Source organism: Eumetopias jubatus, unplaced genomic scaffold, assembly GCF_037043125.1.
Source record: "Eumetopias jubatus isolate StellerSeaLion01/CBP00866 unplaced genomic scaffold, mEumJub1_p1.0 scaffold_1, whole genome shotgun sequence".
Classification (NCBI taxonomy): domain Eukaryota; kingdom Metazoa; phylum Chordata; class Mammalia; order Carnivora; family Otariidae; genus Eumetopias; species Eumetopias jubatus.
In genome coordinates, this window is record NW_028274807.1 from 39,808,585 (window position 1) to 39,829,782 (window position 21,198).

Consider the following 21,198-nt stretch of genomic DNA (forward strand, 5'->3'; position numbering starts at 1 on the left):
CTGTTCAAGAAAGTTGAGAAATTAGAGACATTTCATAAAAATCATAAAAAAAGTTGAACAAGAATGATTTTGGTGCCTAAAGTTGTGAATTCCTCGTTAGAAAGTTTAAAAAGTTTTACTATCCCCAAAAAGTTCACTAAAGGTCTGAGAAAGACTATTTTACTACATTTAAAAATAAATGTTTAAAAAATAAAATTCAATTTCAGTGAAATATTTTTATGCACCTTGAATTGTGCTCAACATTATTCAATTTTCTAGCTCCTCACAATACAGTTTTATCCTGTTCAACACGTAAATTGCTTTTATTCATGATACGGACATTTGCTTCAATACACCAGCAGGTGGCACTACCACACACCCAGAGCCCAGTAAACAAAAGGAATTGTGAAGATTTATGGGAGAATGTTATCATCAGGAAAATAGACTTTTCTTAAAACAAGTCTAATATTGTTTTTAAATAATACCTGTAATAAAAAGTCAAAACTTGACTTCTGAGTACTTTAATGAATTATACAGAGATGATCAAATATATCTCTCTCTGTATCTATAAATCTATCTATCTATCTATCTGTCTGTCTATCCAGAGAGAAGCACCCATAATACACATCGAATGTGTTTCTAGGAAAAATAGCAAGCGGGCAGATAGTTTTGCAAAGTTTTGCCTGGTGCCTGGAAAACCCTTAAAGTGGCATTTCTATAGAAAGGGATTCCCAAATGTACAGAATTTATTGACTAATAAAAAATTATACTCCATGATGAAATTGTTTGGAACGAACTCTGCATCATGGGTAAGTGATAATTATTTGTTTCAATTCTCAAGAAAAAATGTAACATTTTATTATTTTATCTAAATAATCTTACCACTGAAACCACAGATACATGAGGGAATGAAATATTTATAAAACAAAGAAAAGTTACACTCTAATACAAAGTATCTTCAACATTTGCAATATCAAAGCCTACATTAAACTTGTTTGCTAGCATAAAATTTGCTGACTATCAAAAAGTATGTGAAAAAAATCGGGGCGCCTGGGTGGCTCAGTCGTTTGAGCGTCTGACTCGATTTCGGCTCAGGTCATGATCTTGGGGTTGTGAGATCAAAGCCTGCATCAGGTTCCATGCTCAGTGAGGAGTCAGCTTGAGATTCTCTCTCTCTCCTTCTCCCTCTGCCACTGTCCCACAACTCTCTCTCTCTCTCTCTCTCCCTCAAATAAATAAATCTTAAGAAAAAGTTGTGAAAAAAATAAACTCTACTGAGTGAATATTGGTTTATTTATTCTGTATCCCTAAGTATAAATGAAATACATGCTTTTTGGTTAACATATTCTGGTCAACACTCTAGAACAACACATTAGAATAGATCTGGGCAGCCAAATCGGACTCATCACCTGTTTTGCTAACACTTTATTGGAAAATACCTATGCTCATTTGTGTGCCGTCTCTGCATGTTCTCACACTATAACAGCTTCACCTTCATACTGTACCCGTTTACTCTGCTTTATATTTTCATAGTGTTAATTTTCCTCAGATATATTTGTATATTTTCTGTCTCCCTTCATTCGAATGTAGGATACTCAAGGGTGGTAATGGAGTTTCTGGACTAGGCAAGGGGGTAGGGGGTGGAACCACTCAGTGAGATGGGGAACACCAGGGGTGCGCAAATGTATGGGTTGAAAGATAAAATTTTAGGGGCGCCTGGGTGGTTCAGTCGTTAAGCGTCTGCCTTCAGCTCAGGTCATGATCCCAGAGTCCTGGGATGGAGCCCCGCATCGGGCTCCCTGCTCCACAGGAAGTCTACTTCTCCCTCTCTCACTCCCCCTGCTTATGTTCCCTCTCTCACTATGTCTCTCTCTGTCAAATAAATAAATAAATAAATCTTAAAAGAAAAAAAACATAACATTTTAATTTTGCATATTTTGAATTTGAGTCTGAATACGGAAACCTGAAGTTCAAAAGGAAGATTAAAATTAGATCTACAGATTTTTGTACAGGTACAGACTGGAACAATTCAGAGACACACTTTGTATGTATCCCAATTATATCTTGGCCAGATGAAGACAAACTAGGGTGCTCCCAAAAACATTGCTACTTAAATATTGAACTAACGCTTTAAGTGGTTTGAGCTCTAATTCCCATGAACTTAACTTTGTCCAGATTGAATGCACCTCATGATCTGGAAAGAGAAGAAACTTCCTGCTACTGATGACCCAATGTGTTCAATCATTTTAGCCTGCTGTTCATATTATTAGCCAATAGTGGCTGATACTAAATAAATAACTGCTTAATGCTAAGGTTTAGAGAGACCAATCTGCATAGGGTTGTCATTCTGAAGCTCATGCCTTAGCTATGTATACATTATTCTCATAGCAGGTAATCAGAATAAATACTTAGGGGGCAATTCTTCCAGCTTCACTGAAGCATTTAACTTAATTGATTACACTAGGCTTTTACAGATAATGAGGATCCTTGCTTGTAAATTGCTCAGATGACTATTCTCAATGGATGATGATATAATTAAACAATAATTTTTGTTTCAAATGAACACTGTACACAAACAGTGGGTTGCTCCCACTTGCCTGTTAATAAAAATAATTTAGAAAAATTACAGAATATCCTTATCCAAAAGTGGCAGTTGTAAGAGAGAACGCTAATGGTTGTGTGGTCAGTCTTTATTTTCATTTTTACTATCAAATCAGCCACTTCTTAAAAAAATAATGCCAGCTATAATGAAGGCAAACTGGTGTGTTTATTGCTTTCTTGTGAGTAATGTAAGGGGTTCGATTTGCTGGTGGGCATCAAACACAGTGCACTTATGTATATAAATTATTATAAATTATAAATTTATAAATATAAATTATATATATTTTTTACTTCAGCATTTCATTTCTGGGAATCTCTCCTCAAGAAATACTTCAAAATAGGAGAAAATATTCATTACTGAATAACATGTTGGCTAATTGATTCGTGAATCCTCCCCCCCACACACACCTTTTTTTTGGTTATTTTGCCATTATGAACTAATAAGCAAAAAAAAAAAATTTTTTTAACCTGTCTCTTTGCTCTCAGAAAAAAGTACAACCAGGTTTTGGAATATTTGTTCTGAGCTTCCTTGTGCAAGAAAGATCAAACTGAGTAAAGAGAAATATCCAGTTTTGGGGAGAAAATGAGCAACATGATGCCCCTGAGGTTGGAGATTCACTGATAAGCTCCAGGGAAGCGGAGACACGAGACTTCCAAAAGAGGAAGAGAGGGCAAGGAATCAGTGACGTGGGCCTGTGTTATAGTGGGGGGAGGTGCAGACCAAGTTTAAGGAATGACTGGAGCCACAGAAAGAGGACATCCCCCCTCCTCAGGATTCCTAAGGCTCGGGCTCTGCTGCTCTGAGGCCCAGAGCCCATCACCCTCAGCTTCCTGGATTGCTTATCTCCCAAGTTCTTAAAAATTCCCAAGGAAGGCTAAAAGTTCTCTGTACCTCTTTAAAAAGTGGTTAGAGTTGTTGCAGTATCTTCAGTGTCTGAGATATCTTTTGCACAAAGAGGAGCTGTCATAGTCTTGCTTAGTATTTAAGATCTTGATTTTATAAATCTATCAAATATTTCATCAGATTCTCTTCTTCAACTGAAACCACATGACTAATATATCAGGTTCTCAAGTTTTTGGAACCGCTAAAGGTACACAAAGTGCACATAAATGATCACAATAAGAGCTATTATAAGATTCATTTCCAACTATTTCTAACTAGCTATTATAAGTTCTATTTCTAACACATATGCATGTATGTAACCTGGCTACAAAATATTATAATTGCATACTTAGCTTGGTTCCCTTTAAAAACAGAGCCTGAGATACAGGCTTCCAGGCAAGTAGTTTATTTGGGGATGATGCCGGGAAGCAAGAGGAAGCAAGCCAAGTGGAATAAGGAAGAAAGGAAGGGGAAGCCGGTCAAGGATGCTTTGTGGAGTTGATCATCACTCTTGGCACCTAATGCTACATTCCAGAGGATGTTCTTAATTACCTTATGAATGCATGTCAGAACAATTTGCCCAGGACACAAAAACATGTCCATCCTCAGTGGTCAAGAAGGGCTTCACCAGTGTTAATTCCTTTGCACTTTCAGAAGGTGCACTGGTGGGTGCCAAGTAGATTCTCTCGAGGACTTGGACATTAGTTTCAACTCCCATGTGGAACGATCATCATGGCTATGTCTACAGGAACAGATGGAGCCAAAAAGCTTAGAAATCACCCCTAACATTGTTCATTTGCCTTCGTCAGTTTTGCTGGATTAATATAGCGCCATCAATTAGTTTTAATTTTTTTTCAGTTATATCGTTTTACTTCCCCTATTGTGCCTCTCACTTTCTACCGATCTCCCATTGGAACAGGGCTTTCCTCTGCAGTTTAGAAGTTCCCTTTTCCATCTTCAAGTGCCATCGGGCTAGAGGGTAAGGAAGATTTTCCCCTTGTTCCTCATTCTGGCTTTAAGATTATTCATGACCCCCTCCTCTCAAAACCTCCTCAGCTTTAAATGTCATGTCATCTAACTATGTCATCTACAGTCCCTTGTCATTGTGGTCATCAACAGAATCTAGATTCATTGCCATTCTCTACAACATTATTCCTGACATAATTTTTGGTGATTTCAATATCCATTTATGAATAATTCCAGGATACTGCTCACTCAGTTCCTTGATTTCTCCCCCACCCTACCTCCACGGCTCGTGGCATGTAATAGACTATGTCATCACTAATAATGGTGACATTTCCTTTTATCTCTATGGAAATATCCAGCTTCCCATACATTACTGACTATATTTCTGATAACTCAACTTCAACATTATTTATGCCCCACAAGGACCTATAGTCCATCAATAACCTTACTTCTTATCGCTGCTCTCTTGTGTCCTCCATTCTCCTCCTCAGCCAAATGAACTTTCTTACTATGCATTCTGATACTCTCTGGCATACTTTTTCAACTATCTTGCCCTTCTCTCTTAATGTGGTGAAATGATACAGATAAAGCCGTTTTGGCTTTTTTGTGCATCTTCCCACAGAGAGGGAAGCCAAAAGGCCAGGCTAAGTGATACTTCATACTCATGATCACCAGCCTCAAGTGGGCTCTCAATGCTGCTTCAGAATGGTGTATTGCCCAAATCCATTCACTCTCTCACTCTGTTTCACATTGATTTCATGTCATTTCCTCATTCCTCAAACTTCTTTAAAAAAAAAAAAGATTTTATTTATTTATTTATGAGACACACAGAGAGAGAGAGAGAGAGATGGTCCCCACAGAGCAGGGAGCCCGATGAGGGACTCGATCCCAGGACCCCGGGATCAGGACCTGAGCCGAAGGCAGATGCTTAACAACTGAGCCACCCTGACACCCACTTCAATCCTCAAACTTCTAACATATCCTTTCTCATTCTCATTCCCTGATAACCACCTGGGCTCTTATTTCACTGAGAAAATATAACTAATCAGAAAGCTTCCAGAAGCACCCACTATCTCTTCCCCCACTTCCCTGCATTTTCATCCACATACTCTACCTCATCTCTAACTTCGACAAATGAACGCTCCTTTCGTATTCTAAATTCTATTACTTTTAACCTCTCCAGGACATCTTGCCAAGGGCAGATCCAGGGTTTTGTGGGGCCAGAGCTTACAAATTTTAAGGGCCCTTTTTAGGAAAGGAGTACAAAATAATATAAAATTAGTATAAATGTAGAATTTATCTAAAACAGAATAAATCACCATAGATTTCAAGTATAAGAAATTTGGAAAAAATGATACATCTTGTATTTATTATTGAAAGTTTAGAAAAGTTTCTTTCAACTTGAATATTGGTAATGTCATGTAAATTTGAGGATTATTGTCAATACATATAAAAGGTTTCAAAAATATTTCCCTACCTGAGATTTAACCCATCATCAGACAAACATGCTCTTATATATCCCGTGAGTAAAAAGTCTTGGCACTACTTTGCGCTTCAACTACTGCCCCATTCTTCTTTTCTTTACTATAAAACTATTTGAACTCACTCGAGTTCCTCCTCTTTCATTCTTTGCAAATTCACTATATGCAGCCTTAATCTCCATTGACACTCCTGTGAGTTCACAGTGACTTGAACTCAAAATCCTACCTTCTCCCTCTCCTATCTGCAACCCCTAAAAACTTTATCTCAGTTAACGTAAATTTCCTATGTCCCATTACTCAGGCCAGAAATACTAGAGTTATCTCTGATTCCTCTTTGTTCTTATGCAATTATGAAAGATTCCCACAGGCTCTACCTGCTGGTACCTCCATTGCTACCATCCTGATCTAAATCACCATCTTCTCTCATGCGGATTAACACAACATCCTCCTGGTTGGTCCCTTCCTCATTAACACAGCTAGCAGGGCACATCTCTTAGCTTAAAAGCCAGTTTCATCCACTGTTTATAACACTTTGGTAGCTTTTAATTCCACTCAGTATAAAAGGCAAAATCCTTATATGACTCAGAAAGTTCTGTGCCATCTGGACATGACCTCCGGGTCCTCATTTCCTCTACTCTCCTTTTGCTCATTCAGGCTTCCTTACCAATCCTTGAACACCCAGGCAAGCTCCCCAGTGGCCAGTTCCTTCCAGGGTCCAGCTCCCAATATCCATGCTGCTGAAACATCACCCTCCCCCGCTTTTGAATTTACTCAAATTTCATTTTCTGTTCTGCCTCCCTGATCATTCTATTTTATTTATTTTTTAAAGATTTTATTTATTTATTTGAGAGAGAGAGAGATCATGAGACAGAGCATGAGAGAGAGAGAGAGAGTGAGTGAGTACAAGTAGGGGGAGAGGCAGAGGGAGAAGCAGACTCCCCGCCAAGCAGGAAGCCTGATGCAGGATGCCATCCCAGGGCTCTGAGATAATGACCTGAGCCGAAGGCAGATGCTTAACTGACTGAGCCACCCTGGTGCCCAATCATTCTATTTTAAATTGCACTCTCTTCAAATTATCTATCAGTTTTTTCTGCTTTATTTTTCCTTATAAAGCACTTCCCTCTACTAACATAGTATAGACTAGTTACTTTGGTTACCATCTGTCATCCTTGGACCTCACCCCCACCCTCCAAGAACAGAAGCTCCAAGAGGGCGAGGATTTGTTTTATGGCCGTACTGCTAGAACAGAGAATATCGCCCAGCACATAGTAGGCACTCAGGAAAAAAAAATTGGTAAATGAAAAAATGAGCAAATGACTAAAACTTTCTCTTTTCCTTATGTTTCTGTGTATCTCTCATGTACACATATAACATATAATTGGGATATTCTTTAATAAAGTCTTTCTCATCTTTTAATTGTCATGTTTAGTTCATGTAGATTTATGTCAATGATGTTATTTTGACCACCTTAGTGGTTTGGGAAATGATATTTCTTTTTTTCTTTAAGATTTTATTTATTTATTTGAGAGAGAGAGAACGAGAGATAGAGAGCACGAGAGGGGGGAGGGTCAGAGGGAGAAGCAGACTCCCTGCTGAGCAGGGAGCCCGATGTGGGACTCGATCCTGGGACTCCAGGATCATGACCTGAGCCAAAGGCAGTCCCTTAACCAACTGAGCCACCCAGGCGCCCAGGAAATGATATTTCTATGCATCATATACTTCACTCCGTTTTTTGTTTTCTATTAGATTGTTTAACTTTCCTTTTTTCCAGTTCTCTTCTCTGCTGATTCGGAATTTATATGTCAGCCTTAGAATTATAGACATTCTAGGGGTGCCTGGGTGGCTCAGTCGTTAAGCACCTGCCTTCGGCTCAGGTCGTGATCCCAGGGTCCTGGGATCGAGCCCCGCATTGAGCCTCGCATTGCGCTCCTTCTCAGCGGGAAGCCTGCTTCTCCCTCTCCCACTCCCCCTGCTTGTGTTTCCTCTCTCGCTGTCTCTCTCTCTGTCAAATAAATAAATAAATAATCTGGAAGAATGAAGGGGGAGGAATCGGAGGGGGAGACGAACCATGAGAGACTATGGACTCAGAAACAAACTGAGGGTTCTAGAGGGGAGAGGGGTGGGGTTAGCCTGGTGATGGGTATTAAAGAGGGCATGTTCTGCATGGAGCACTGGGTGTTGTACGCAAACAATGAATCATGGAACACTACATCAAAAACTAATGATGTAATGTATGGTGATTAACATAACAATAAAAAAGAAAAAAACTTAAAAAAAGAAATCTGTGAAACTATAGAGAATATTAAAAAACGAATTATAGACATTCTATTCATAGCTTAATTTGCTAATCTAAGCAACAGATTGATTTTTTTTAATAGCCAAAGAAAGTAGCTTTGAGCTCCTTCATTTACCATATTCTCCCTTGTCACTCTGTAAAGGCAGAGGTACAAAAACTGAAATTTCTAAGTGCAACTTTTAAAACTAAACAAAACTTGGGCGCCTGGGTGGCTCAGTCGTTGGGCGTCTGCCTTCAGCTCAGGTCATGATCCCGGACTCTTGGAATCAAGCCCCGCATCGGGCTCCCTGCTCGGCGGGAAGCCTGCTTCTCCCTCACCCACTCCCCCTGCTTGTGTTCCCTCTCTCACTGTGTCTCTCTCTGTCAAATCAATAAATAAAATCTTTAAAAAAATAAAATAAAACTAAACAAACCTTTATTCTCAAGCACATCTTGGCATAAATGGGAACTTGGAAGGTGCAGCTCCCTAATTATATAGTTAGAGAACACTATATAATTACCTTATTGTTACCTTACCACTATATAACTACCTTAGGACAATCTGACCACACAGATTCACTTCAGGGACTTTTAAACAAACATGGATGCCTGGGTCCCATTCCAAATCAATTAAATCATAAAATGTTGGGGGCAGAGGTCCCAGGAAGTGCCTCATGTGTTTCAAATGTGTAGTCAGAACTGAGTATCACTACCTTAGATCATTCACATGCTTGAAAGGGTAACACCTAGTGTTTTATATCCCAAATATTTCCATATTATTCTCAGTCTTTATTTTATGTTTATACCAAAATATAATTTCACAGAATTCAGGTTTTCACAAAGAGTCCCTTCATGCTATTGAAATTGCTACTCATTGGAAATTATTTTGGATTAATAAATGTTTTATATTATAACACAGATATAATCTATAAAAGTATAAACAGTAGTGTGTGGACACATGTTGAAACACTGATTTTCTGGGAGAAAAAAAACCTGATTTCTAGCATCTGCTAATTTCCCTGGTGAAAATATTCCTAACATGGTCAATTTCAAGCTACCAATTTGCTGTCACTAAAAATGGAATTTGGAAAAGACATGTCCAATCAGCTTTCATGTGCCTGACAGCCTGCTCCAAAACCCATTAAATATTAAGGCTATCAATCATCAGTTATAGAATTATAGATCTACTACTTCATTTTATAAATGGAGAATTCAAGATGCAGAGGTTTTGAGGGACTTGTTTTAAATAAAAATAACTTATTAGAACAATAGTTTTAATTAATATTGAAGCAGCACATGAGATAAAATATATGTGTAATCAAACACACATGCACATAAACACATCAATTAACACTACAGGCATACCACAAAGATATTGCCAAGTTTGGTTCCAGACCACCACAATAAAGCCAATATCTCAGTAAAGCAAGTCAAATTTTTTGGTCTTTCAGTTCATATAAAAGTTATATTTACACTATACTGTAGTCTATTAAGTGTGCAATACTGTTATATCCAAAAACCAATGTATAGACCTTAATTTAAAAATACTTTATTACTGGGTAAACCTTAGTGGCACAGTCGGTTAAGCATCTGACTCTTGGTTTCAGCTCAGGTTGTGATCTCAGAGTCCACTCAGCGTGGAGTTAGTTTAAGACTCTCTCCCCCCTCCCTCCAACCCTCGACTCCTGCCCCCGTGTGCTCTTTCTCTAAAATAAATAAATAAATCTTAAAAAGATACTTTATTGCTAAAAAAAAAAAATAGTAACCATCATCTGAGCTTTTAGCATGTCATAGTCACTGATCACAGACAGGCACCTGGGTGGCTCAGTTGGTTAAGCAACTGCCTTTGGCTCAGGTCATGATCCTGGAATCCTGGGATCAAGTCCCGCATTGGGCTCCCTGCTTGGTGGGGAGTCTGCTTCTCTCTCTGACCCTCCCCCCTCTCATGTGCTCTCTCTCTCAAATAAATAAATAAAATCTTTAAAAAAAATAAAAAGTTTGAAATATTGCAAGAATTACCAAAATGTGACAAAAAGGCACGAGGTGAGCAAATGCTGTTGGAAAAATGGCACCAATAGACTTTTTCCATGCAGGATGGCAATAAACCTTCAATTTGTAAAAAACATAGTATCTGTTGGGGTGCCTGGGTCGGTGAAGCATCTGCCTTTGCTTAGGTCATGATCTCAGGGTCCTGGGATCGAGCCCTGTGTAGGGCTCCCTGTTCAGTGGGGAGCCTGCTTCTCCACCCTCTGCCTCCCCCCGCCCACACTCATGCTCTCTCTTGCACTTGCTCTGTCTCAAGTTTAAAAAAAAATATAGTATCTATGAAGTGCAATAAGGTAGCACAATAAAATGAGGTATGCTTGTACTTACAGACTATTTTTTCTGCTAAGGTATGATGTCTCTTCATTACTTATTAAATGTTTACATATAACAAGGGGTGTTTCTGGTTTCTCTATTATGCTCCATTTTTTTTCTGTCTAGTCTTCTGTGACTAAAATTTGTTTTAATATTTGCTATGAAATTCTATACTCTTTTTCTGAAAATACCATTTGGCATTTTTTTACATTCCAGATTTCTCTAAAATATATTTTTAAAAAATTTCCCTACCAAAATTATTGACAATTAAATTTATAACTAACCAATCAAATTTTAGAACCAATTAAATTTATAATTAAAGAAAAATTGTTAATTTAAATATTAAGAATTTCTATCAATAGAATATTAATGCACTTATATTTGTTGCCATTATGAACGAGGTTTTTTCTTTATATATAAGAAAATTGATAATTTTTATAGACAAAAACTTTATTTCTCAGCCAATTCTATTTTCTAGGTATAAAAGCATGTGAATACAATAAACTATGTTATATACATGTACATGCACACACACATACGCACACTTGACCCTCATTATTCATAGATTCTACATTTGCATATTCACTTACTCACTAAAATTTATTTGTAATCCCCAAATCAATACTGCCAATGCTTTCATAATCATTCCAGATCATTTGTGGACATGCACAAAGTAGTGAAAATTTGATTTACCCTGCAATACACATTACCAGCTGAGGTCAAAGAAGGCTATTCTCTGCCTTCTGGCTTCAGCTCTTATGTTGTAAGCATGTATTAGTCAGTTTAGTGCCTTGTGTTTTGCATTCGTGTGCTTTTTGTTGGTGATTTGTTGTTTCAAATGGGCTCCAAATACAGGACTGAAGTTCTGTCTAGTGTTCCTAAGGACAAGAAGCTGTGCTGTGTCTTAAGGACAAAATACATGTGTTGGATAAGTTTCATACAAGCATGAGTTATAGTGCTGTTGGCCTCGAGTCCAATGTTAATGAACCAACAACATGACATATCCAGGATAAAGAAGAAAAAATTCAGTGATTTGTACATGAGGCTGCTCCAGAAAGTGCTAAAGTAACACCTATCACACTTGATGAAGTTATGGAAAAAAGAGAAAATGGCTAAACTTGTGAATTTATGAGACGATGACATTAAAAAAAGGGGTTTGGACATCGCTGTTGTGAGGCTGAAAGCCAAAGTAATTTACAGCCACGTACCCAGAATCAAGATAGTGTTAAACCTTCCATGACTAGTGCTTTATTATAAAGAAATACTGAACACATAATTACTTGTAAGAAATATATATATATAGTGTTTTTAAGTAGAAACACATAAAACAAGTTTATGTATAGATTAATTGATGAAACGTTGTGACCAAAAACTTATAGGATGTAATTTTGTATTTTCCTGGGGAGTAATAGCTTAATATGACCAATTCAATGTTTGTGATGACTTTATGTTTCATGTGTATGTGTTAAACATTACCTAAAGAGGAAACATTACCTAAAGTTCCATGACCATTACACGACAGGAACAATTTTTGTGTATTTATTTCAACATACAGTTTAGGTAGGTAGCAAATATTTTATGAAATAAGTATGCAATGTGTATTGTGCATGTGCATGCATACACATATAGATTACATACACTTAAATTTTCCCCCAAATTTTAAGCATTTCCTCATAGTATTATGAATTATTTCTCACCATCACTTTTAATGCCTACTTATTAACTATATTATGGATAACTATACTTATGTAACCATTTCCCTAGCATTAAAGAGGTTATTTCCAAGTTTCTGCTGTTAAAAATAATGTAGCACTAAAATATTCATGCACTTTATTCTACATATGGGATCATTTCTTAATGACAAATTCTAGGAGCCCTTTTCTGCTGTCAAAATGTTTCAATACTTTTTATAATAAAGATTTAAAAATTCATGTTTCCATTTTTCTTATAAATATGAAGAGTATAACAATCATTTTGAAAACCCAATAAGAAAGATCAGAAATACAGCATTTTGTTCCACCCTTTGGAATAACAGTATCCCCACTGTCTCTATCCTTTTTTTTTTTTTTAAAGATTTTTATTTATTTATTGAGAGAGAGCGAGAATGGTAGAGAGAGAGAGCACGAGAGGGAAGAGGGTCAGAGGGAGAAGCAGACTCCCTGCCGAGCAGGGAGCCCGATGCGGGGCTCCATCCCGGGACTCCAGGATCATGACCCGAGCCGAAGGCAGTCGCTTAACCAACTGAGCCACCCAGGCACCCCCTGTCTCTATCCTTTTACACAATTTCATTAATTTAACTCAGGATTTAATTATTATCCAATTTTCCCTTTTTTCATTTTTTTATTTAACTTTGCATTAAAATTTATAATAAATTAGGTTAGCTCTGTATGTTGATTTGATTTAATGCTTAAAGTCAAATTCTTTTCAATCATAATAACCCAGATAATGAGTTCCTAATTTTCATTCATTTCTCACTTTTTTAGCAAGTTCTTAACAGATGCTTAACCAACTGAGCGACCCAGGCAGCCAGCACATTTTGAGGGCAACCTGATTTTTGTTCCATTGTACATATCCTATTTATGTTGCCATTGTCCAAATAATTGGATCACATTACTGGAGTTGGGGGTGCCTGGGAGGCTCAGTTAGTTAAGCAGTTAAGCGTCAGCCTTTGGCTCAGGTCATGATCCCAGGGTCCTGGGATCGAGCCCTGATTTGGGCTCCCTGCTTGGTGGGAAGCCTGCTTCTCCCTCTCACATTCCCCCTGCTTGTGTTCCCTCTCTCGCTGTGTCTCTCTCTGTCAAATAAATAAATAAAATCTTTAAAAAAAAAAGAAAAATAATCTGAGTATAACTTTTGACTCCCTCAAAACTTAACTGTTAATAGTCTACTGTTGACCAGAAGCCTTACCAATAACATAAACAGTCAATAACATTTATTTTGTATGTTATATGTATTATAGACTATATTCTTACAATGAGGTAAGCTAGAGAAAAGAAAATATTAAGAAAATTGTAAGGAAGAGAAAAATACATTTCGAGCACTATACTATATTTATAAAAAAAATCTACATGTAAGTAGACTGGCACAATTCAAATCTGTGTTGTTCAAAGGTCAACTGTATTCACATGTGTTTTCATCAGATTCTAAGATTTAACTATTTAACATTTAAAAATCACACATATATTCATTAAAAAATAGCCATGTTAGTATTCCAGTTAAAAACATTTCAGTTGATAAAATATTACAGGACAGTTATTTCTACATGAGTTTCCTCTCTAGAGTATAATCCTTTTAATTATTTTTGCTTAGAAACATGGACAGAAAAAGAAAATAAATTAATATAAAATATTTTTAACTATCACCATAAACTATGTGATTGAAATATTGTTTCCATTATTTCTTTGCATGATAGCTTTTTCTCCACCAAAATGTCTTCATTGTAACTAAAATATGCTAAATAAACTCTAAGACAATATATCACAGACTATCTTAAACTTCCTTTAAGAAGCCATTATTCAATTGCCTGATACTAGTTTTTTAAATTATTTTTGAGTATAGTTGACACACACTGTTACATTTGTTTCAAGTTTAAGCAGTGATTCAACAGCTCTATAGTTATGCTATGCTCACCACAAAGTGTAGCTACAATTTGACACCATTAGGTGCTATTACAATACCTTGACTAGTTGTGATGAGCACTGAGTGTTGTATGGAAGTGTTGAATCACTATATTGTACACCTGAAACTAATATTACATTGTATGTGAAACTGAAATTTAAATAAAAACTTAAAAAAATCATTGACTATATTCCCTATGCTATATCTTTTGTTCCCAGGATTTATTCATTTCATGACTGGAAGTCTGTACCTCCCACTCCCCTTCACCCATTTTGCCCAACCCCTCACCCCCTTCCCTCTGGCAACCACCAGTTTGCTCTCTATATTTATAGGTCTGAACAAGACAAGGATGTCCACTTTTACCACTTTTAGTCAACATAGTACTGGACATCCTAGCCACAGCAATCAGATAAGATAAGATAATTCTTACCATATTGATAACAAGAAGTTAAACTGACACCATTTGCAGATGACATGATACCACACATAGAAAACCCTGAAGACTCCACCAAAAAACTACTAGAATAAATGAATTCAGCAAAGTTGAAAGATAGAAAATTAATACCCAGAAACTGATAGCATTTCTATACACTATTAATGAAGCTGCAGAAAGAGAAGTTTTAAAAAACAATTCCACTTACTATTGCAGCCAAAAGAATACAAGGCTTAGGGGGTGCCTGGATGGCTCAGTCGCCTAAGTGTCCGACTCTTGATTTCAGCTCAGGTCATGATGTCAGGGTTGTGAGGTACAGCCCCGCCTTAGACTCTGTGCTGGGTGTGGAGCCTGCTTACAATTCTCTCTCTCTCCTTCTGCCCCTCTTCCTCCCTCTTTTAAAAAAAGAAGACGAGGAGGAGGAGAAACAACTTAGGAATAAACTTAACCAAGGAAAAGAAAGACCTGTACTCTGAGAACTATAAAACACTGATGAAAGGAATTGAAGATGACACAAGTGGAAAGCTATCCCATGCTCATGGATTATTAAATTAATAGTTAAAATGTCCATTACCCAAAGCAATCTACAAATTTAATGCAATCCCTATCAAAATACCAACAGCATTTTTCACAGAACTAGAACAAATAATACTAAAATTTATATGAAATCATAAAAGACTCCAAATAACTAAAGCAATCTTGAGAAACAAGGACAAAGCTAAAGGTATTACAATTCCAGATTTCAAGATTCATTACAATCTGTAGTAATCAAAACTATGCCTGATACTATTATCAGTTATTCTTTTGGACTAATTGGGTTCCTTGTAAAGCATACATACTCAGCTGACCTCATCTATCTTTGAAGTTGAACTTTTTAACATAAAGTGCAATCCTGTGGTTATGCTTATCAATATGTACACATGACTGTTACAGTAAAGTACAATACAGAGGTACAGTGTTGGCAACCAAAATAGCAAATCATAACATTAAATAAAATTGAACTTAATTGTTTCTCTCAACACTCAAAGCAACTTATTTTTTTTATATAAACCCCATCAGCATCTCTTCATTCATGTAACAACATTAAAACTGTAGACAAATGATGCTCATCAAAGGTGGGGTGTGATCATAATGAGCTACACAGTAGTCCATTCCTTTAGAGTATAGATGTTATAGCAATGTGCTCAAGACATTTGGTGTTTCCTTCTTATCAGCTCCTCAGAGTCTGAGATTTGGCCCTCAGCCATAGTTTCTTTTAGATACCACTCATGCATTGTTATTTGCTTCTGCTCAGATTGTAGTACTTTTTTATGATGCCCTTTAAGATATAAGACAATGTGCAGTAATCCCTAATAAGCTCTTGTCACCATCTGTTTTCTCCACCAATCCCTGGAATATTCATCTGCTCTGAACATTCATAAAATTTGCATTTTTACACCCAGTATGGCAATTTTTCCAGACATTTTCAATATCCTTCTAGTACTATCTGCTGCAGCTGCTTTGCCAGCCATTTCAGTTCATACTTTCTCTAGAATGCAACACAAAAGGAGAGACTAAATTAGAATAAGAAAGCATTTATAAAAAGCCACTAAATTGGAAAAAACCCACAGTGGTGGTCCTCCTGTTGGCTGAGAACATAAGATATTACTCCATATTCTTTGTTAACAGGCAATAAGAAAAAATATGTATTAACTGTAATCTTCAATGCAATTAATATTTTGGCACTCAACTAAACTTGAATAGTTAGTGCTACTCTGCAGCAACAATAAACAAGTATAATCAACATTTAAACCCTCTACAGTTTGGGTGCCTGGGTGGCTCAGTCAGTTAAGTGTTGGACTCTTGATTTTAGCTCAAGTTATGATCTCAGGGTCCTGAGATTGAGGCCTGCATCAGGCTCCAAGACTGGACATGGAGTCTGCTTAGGATTCTCTCTCTCTCTCCCTCAGCTCATGCTCTCTCTCTCTAAAATAAATAAATAAATAAAATCTTTAAAAAAAGATAAAAAGCTCTTACCTTTCTAAAAAAATAAAGTAAACCCTCTACAGTGATTTCAACCTGTCTTTGCAGTTTTTTTCCTCCTCTTCTTTATGTAGGAGGTAATGTATTGCCATTGGTGGTATGATGGTAAATGTTTAACAACTAGCTTTCTGTGGGGAGGGGGGAGGTGGTTGGGGAAGACCTAATTTTTAGTGTTTGCCAATTTCTGTGGTATAAGTACTCCAACCATGGTTGATTTCAAGCATGATCCTTTGGGAAGAGATTTCCATAATCAGTTCTCAAGATCTGGAACAAGCCAGCTCCAGAATACCCATTAGCGTACTGGAATCAGTTTGAAGTTTTGTTCTGTTCATGAATTATGTGACTTGGATCAAGCTACTAAATCTCATTTCTTTATTTTCTATCTATAAAATAACTCACCATGTAGGGATTTTTTTGAGAAATAGAGGTCCTATGTGTAAAGTAATGTGCATAGTAACAAATAATAGACACTAACTAAATATTATCAGTGTCACTCACTGAATAGACACTCACTGAATATTATCTCTTATTATGGTTATCACATCATTGCCTTAATCTACTCAGGCTGCCGTAACAAAACACCACAGACTGGGTGGCTTAAACAACAGACATTTATTTTCTCACAGTTCTAGAGGTTAGAAGTCTATATCAAAGTGCCATTGGGGTTAGTTTCTGGTGAGATCTCTCTTCCTGATTTGTAGATGGCTGTCTTTTCCTCTGTGCGTGTGGAGAGAGAGAACTCTGGTGTCTCTTCTTCTTATAACAATATTTCCTATCAGATTTGGCCCCACCTTTATGACCTCATTTAACTTTACCTCCTTAAATGCCCTGTCACCAAATACATTTACATTGAGGGTGATGGCTTCCACATATTAATTTTGAGGGAAAACAATTCAGTCCATAATAATAACTTCATTTATCTAGGTTTTTCTCCACATATTTGGTATCTCCTGAGCATGCCCATGTGTTCTTTGCCTTGTTCTTACTATTTTCTCTATCTATATGCCACCACATTTATAGACAGACTCAGGCTGCCAAATACCAACTTATCAAAGCTCATCTTAGCTACCATTTCCTCCAGAAATACCTTCCTGATCATCCCAACAAAAATTCTCTTTCCTACCTTGAGCTTTCAGAAAGCTTTTGTTGTAGCATTCCTCTGATGCTTATCTGTCTCTGACAAGTGACATGCTATATTTCATCCATTCTGAGATGCATATTTTCCTACCCTTCAAAATCCCTAAAATATTTTGGCCAGCTTTAATAATAATATGATATAGGGATATTCCTTCATATACTCCTTTTGCCATTGCTTTCTTATATACCCACCATTATGTGACCTTATAAAATTTGAAAATGAAATTATATTCATGAATATGAAGTGCTCTTCACATCTGAAAAATTCAATTTGGTGTCTCTTTATCCTGTATAAGATTATTATCTGGTACATATTTTAGTTCATTCAACAACTTGCAATCAGATCCCAGCTCATACGTACAAATCCAAAATTAGGAGAAATAAGTAACCTTCTATGTGTTGTATGATTTTTAATTGAAAGTTAAAGAAACTTAATTCAAATGAGCTAAAGAAAAAAGGGAATTCATTTTTACTATATTAAAGTGTAACATTTAAAATGGTAAAATTGTAAAAATATGAAATAAACCACGTATCAAAAGGCATTAAAAAGATAGATCGATATTTCCAATGTAAAATTTATAATACTGTTGACTTATCCCTGCCATTATTAGAAATTATCAAGTATATACCAATAAACTGAGCAAACTGGGTGAAATGGATGCCTTCCTGAAAACCTATAAACTCCCAAGACTGAAACAGGAAGAAATTGACAACCTGAATAGGACAATAACCAGCAATGAGATTGAAGCAGTGATCAAAAACCTCCCAAAAAACAGAAGTCCAGGGCCTGATGGATTCCCTGGAGAATTCTACCAAACATTCAAAGAAGAAATAATACCTATTCTCCTGAAGCTGTTTCAAAAAATAGAAACAGAAGGAAAGCTTTCAGACTCATTCTATGAGGCCAGCATTACCTTAATTCCCAAACCAGGCAAAGACCCCATCAAAAAGGAGAATTTCTGACCAATATCCCTGATGAATATGGATTCCAATTCCAAAATCCTCAACAAAATCCTAGCTAATAGGATCCAACAATACATTAAAAGGATCATCCACCACGACCAGGTGGGATTTATCCCCGGGATGCAAGGGTGGTTCAACATTCACAAATTAAATAAACACATTAATAAGAGGAGAGAGAAGAACCATATGGTCCTCTCAATTGATGCAGAAAAAGCATTTGACAAAATACAGCATCCTTTCCTGATTAAAACTCTTCGTAGTATAGGGGTAGAGGGAACATTCCTCAAGTTCATAAAATCCATCTATGAAAAACCCACAGTGAATATCATCCTCAAAGGGAAAAAGCTGAGAGCCTTTCCCTTAAGATCGGGAACACGCCAAGGATGCCCAGTTTCACCACTATTGTTCAACATATACTAGAAGTCCTAGCAACAGCAATCAGACAACAAAAAGAAATAAAAGGTATTCAAATTGGCAAAGAAGAAGTCAAACTCTCTCTTTTCACAGATGACATGATACTTTATGTGGAAAACCCAAAAGACTCCACACCCAAATTACTAGAACCCATATAGCAATTCAGTAATGTGTCAAGATACAAAATCAATGCCCAGAAATCAGTTGCTTTCCTATACACTAACAATGCAACTGTAGAAAGAGAAATTAGAGAAATGATTCCATTTACAATAGCACCAAAAACCGTAAGATACCTCAGAATAAACTTAACCAAAGAGGTAAAGGATCTATACTCTAGAAACTACAGAACACTCATGAAAGAAATTGAAGACACAAAAAGATGGAAAAACATTCCATGCCCATGGATCGTAAGAATAAACATTGTTAAAATGTCTATGCTACCCAGAGCAATCTATACCTTCAATGCCATCCCGATCAAAATGTCAATGACATTTTTCAAAGTGCTAGAACAAACAATCCTAAAATTTGTATGGAATCAGAAAAGGCCCTGAATCTCCAAGGAAATGCTGAAAAAGAAAAACAAAGCTGGGGGCATCACGTTGCCCGATTTCAAGCTATATTACAAAGCAGTGATCACCAAGACAGCATGGTACTGGCACAAAAACAGACATATAGACCAATGGAACAGAAGAGAGAGTCCAGATATGGACCCTCAACTCTATGGTCAAATAATCTTCGACAAAGCAGGAAAAAATATGCAATGGAAAAAAGACAGTCTCTTCAATAAATGGTGCTGGAAAAATTGGACAGCCACATGCAGAAGAGTGAAACTCAACCATTCTCTAACACCATATACAAAGATAAACTCAAAATGCATGAAAGACCTCAATGTGAGACAGGAATCCATCAAAATCCTAGAGGAGAACATAGGTCATAACCTCTTTGACATCAGCCACAGCAACTTCTTTCAAGATACATCTCCAAAGGCTAATGAAACAAAAGCAGAAATGAACTTCTGGGACTTCATCAAGATAAAATCTTCTGCACAGCAAAGGTAACAGTCAACAAAACAAAGAGGCCACCCACAGAATGGGAGAAGATATTTGCAAATGACATTACAGATAAAGGGCTGGTATCCAAGATCTATAAAGAACTTCTCAAACTCAACACCCAAAAAACAAATAATCAAGTCAAAACAAATGGGCAGAAGACATGAACAGATATTTCTCCAAAGAAGACATACAAATGGCTAACAGACACATGAAAAAATGTTCATCATCATTAGCCATCAGGGAAATTCACATCAAAACCACATTGAGATACCACCTTACACCAGTTAGAATGGCAAAAATTGACAAGGCAAGAAACAACAAATGTTGGAGAGGCTGTGGAGAAAGGGGAACCCTCTTACACTGTTGGTGGGAATGCAAGTTGGTACAGCCACTTTGGAAAACAGTGTGGCGGTGCCTCAAAAAATTAAAAATAGAGCTACCCTATGACCCAGCAATTGCACTACTGGGTATTTACCCCAGAGACACAGATGTAGTGAAATGTAGGGCCATATGCACCCCAATGTTCATAGCAGCAATGTCCACAATAGCCAAACCGTGGAAAGAGCCAAGATGCCCTTCAACAGATGAATGGATAAAGAAGATATGGTCCATATATACAATGGAATATTACTCAGCCATCAGAAAGGATGAATACCCACCATTTGCATCAACATGGATGGGACTGGAGGAGATTATGCCAAGTGAAATAAGTCAAGCAGAGAAAGTCAATTATCATATGGTTTCACTTATTTGTGGAACATAAGGAATAGCAGGAGGACATTAGGAGAAGGAAGGGAAAAGGAAGGGGAGGAAATCGGAGGGAGAGATGAACCATGAGAGACTATGGACTCTGAGAAACAAACTGAGGGTTCTAGAGGGGAGGGGGTGGGGGACTGGGTTAGCCTGGTGATGGGTATTAAGGAGGGCACGTACTGCATGGAGCACTGGGTGTTATATGAAAACAATGAATCGTGGATCACTACATCAAAATCTAATTATGCATTGTATGGCAACTA